This window comes from Mus caroli, unplaced genomic scaffold (genome assembly GCF_978045245.1).
Source record: "Mus caroli unplaced genomic scaffold, Mus_caroli_1 scaffold_15, whole genome shotgun sequence".
Taxonomy (NCBI): Eukaryota; Metazoa; Chordata; class Mammalia; order Rodentia; family Muridae; genus Mus; species Mus caroli.
This window is the reverse complement of record NW_028227270.1, coordinates 21,094,463-21,097,499: the sequence shown is the minus strand read 5'-3', so window position 1 is coordinate 21,097,499 and position 3,037 is coordinate 21,094,463.

Below are 3,037 nucleotides of genomic sequence, written 5' to 3'. Positions count from 1 at the left end.
TACATATGTTGTTACACATATATGTATGTTTATATACATTATACATACAGTATACATATATTTATATACGTATATTTCTAGATGCAATCTTCTACTTCTAACCCAAACATCTGCCAAAAGAGGAAAAAAAAAAAAACCCAATCAATCAATCAAGACCTGGCCCATAGTTCCTGGATCCAAGAATCTCTAAATGTGCTAACTTGGCTTCTATAGTTCTGCTACTGTTAACTGTTCCTGCTAACTAACCTGTCATCCAGGATGTGGGGTTTGTGTTTAAAAGAGCAGTGAGGACTGGGGCTGCATGATCTGGGCAAGGTCCCCATGTAGCCACTGGCTGGTGATAAAGACTTTCTTCTCAATTTTAAGAGGGTCTATATGTGTTCTCTGGTCGACATTTTCAGGGCTGACCATTTGGTATTGGATAACCAACCTGTGTGCTCTTCGGTGGGGAAAACTGTTTTCCCCAATCTCAGTAACCCCTAGTTGCCTGTAGCTCTTTTCCTAGGGTTGGGGCCTCCTGGGCTTTTCCCGTCCAGTTTGGCATGGTCACTGCTGTCATTTTCATTCAGCTCAGATTAGGGCAGCCATGTTGTTTAGACTTTATGAGTATAGACATTACCAGAAGACACAGTCTCAGAGCAAACTTCCTGATCTTCTGGCTCTTACAGTCTCTCCCCAGCCTTTTCTGCAATGTCTCCTGAAACTTAGGTCCAGGAGTTGTTGGGTAGATGTATTCATTGGAACTGGGCTCTACAAATCTATTTTTTTCCATCTGATACGACAGGAAGTGGACCAAGACCACTGAACCTCATTAAAATGTTTCCCTTTTTTCTTTTTCAGTGCTAGGGACCAAACCTAGGACCTTCCACACACTAGACCACTAAGCAGCCTCCCCAAGTCTTCCTCAATTTTATTTTGAGGCAATCTCTTTAGATTGCCCAGGCTGGCCTTGAACTTAGTGGGTACTTGGTAAGGGTATCTGATGGAATGGTAATCTTGGAATTGAGAACCTAGGAACCACACAGCTCTGAGGTAGGACAGTATCCCATGGGAAGAGTACCCTGATTACCCAGGCTGGCAAGTTCCTTTGTTAGAGCTAATGACTGCATTCTACTTTCCCCAAATTTCCCTGTGGTAAATATCTTCATGGTTTCTGTCTTTTCAGTAGACTCTGAAAAATATTGACACATCAAATCATCAAAAAGATAATCAATCCTTCTCAACAGAGACAGTTTAAATTAATGCTTTAGTGTTAAACTTTTTCCCCCCAGTGCTAGAGATGGCACTCAGGGCCTTGAAAATACTAAGCAGGCACATTATCTTTGAGCTACACCACAAGCTAGAATTTTAATATTAAGAATAGCAATAACACCAACTTTAGGTGTTTCTGCTCAGATGGAAGGTTATCCTGGAGTTTAGAAGACTAGAAACCACACGGCTCCTGAAGGACGACAGTGTGGGACAGTGACCCATGGGAATGGTATCCTGAGACATCAGAACTCAGAACTACAGAGCTCTGAGGAAGCCTTCTCAGCAGAGGCATTAGCACTCCCAAGGGAGGGAATCTCCTACTGAGCTGAGGAGCTCAAGAGTGTGATCTCTGCTCCTTCTTCACTTCTTCTCTACTTTTTCTCTTCTTTGCTTGTTCTCTTCTCAGCTTCTTCCAGCAAGAAAGTTCCTCCAGGCAGTGCATCTTATAAAAGATATTTATTGACAATAATAATACAGGAGGGTGAGGGACAAAACAAGGGATGGCTGCTCTCTACTCCTGGGAGTGGACAGACAGGAATTGGACAAAGGGGCAGTGCTTATATAGGATTTCTGAGGAGGCTGGAGAGGAGGGTCTGCCACTGTACACAGTTCCTGCAGTGGTGCTTCACCAAGGTTGTAGGCTAAGGCAGGAAAAGTAGCTCCTGCCGAGGAGGGAAAGATGTGTCTCCATGGACAGCTCCATGGCATCTGTAGGCTTGAGATGCTGTGGTGCAGGCTGAGATCTTATGGTGACACCATTTCGACAGGAGCTGCCATTTTGGGCAGCTCCTATGGAACATTTTACTGAGAGGGTCATAGGCTGGTGCGTGAAGGAAGGACCTGCCACTGCTTTGATGGCTTTTGTGACTCACTGCTCAGGAACTATACAGACAAATCAAAAATAGTCCAGAAAGAATGAAAAGTAAGAATGCCTCTCATATAACTTCCTACATACAACCAATGTTTTCTTCTTCTTTTTTTTAAGTTAAAAACTTCTTTTCAGAAATATTTTCCCTCAGCTTTATGGAGGCATAATTAGCAAATAATAAAAAAGCATGCATATTTGAGGTATGCCAGGCAGGTGCAAAGTGATGTTTCAATATATAGTATGATGTAATAAATTACAATCATAATTAAGTAGATTAACTGTGTCAGTCAGTATTTTATTGCTGTGAAGAGACACTGTGACCATGATGACTCTTATACACAAGAACATTTAACCAGGGCTGGCTTACAGCTTCAGAAGTTTAGGTCATTATTACTATGGTAGAGAACATGCCTGCATGCAGGTAGCCATGGTACTTGGCAGGTAGCTGAGAGTTCTACATCTGGATTGGAAGGCACCAGAATGGAGAGAGAGAGAGAGAGAGAGAGAGAGAGAGAGAGAGAGAGAGAGAGAGAGAGAGAGAGAGAGAGAGAGAGAGAGAGAGAGAGACTGGGCCTGGCCTGAGCACTTGAAATTCAAAGCCTACTACCAGGGACACAAGACCTCCAACAAGGTAATAGCTACTCCAACATGGCCATACCTCCTAAGAATATCACTCGCAAATGACCAACCATCCACACATATGAGACTATGGTGGCCATTCCTATTCAAACAAGAAGTCCTTAATAGCTAGAACCATATATACCAAAGACCATGCATTTCTTTCTTTCTTTTTTAAGATTTTATTTCTTTATTCTATGTAAGTACACTATATCCATCTTTAGACAGCCCAGAACAGGGCATCAGGTCTCATTACAGATGGTTGTGAGCCACCATGTGGTTGCTGGGATTTGAACTCAG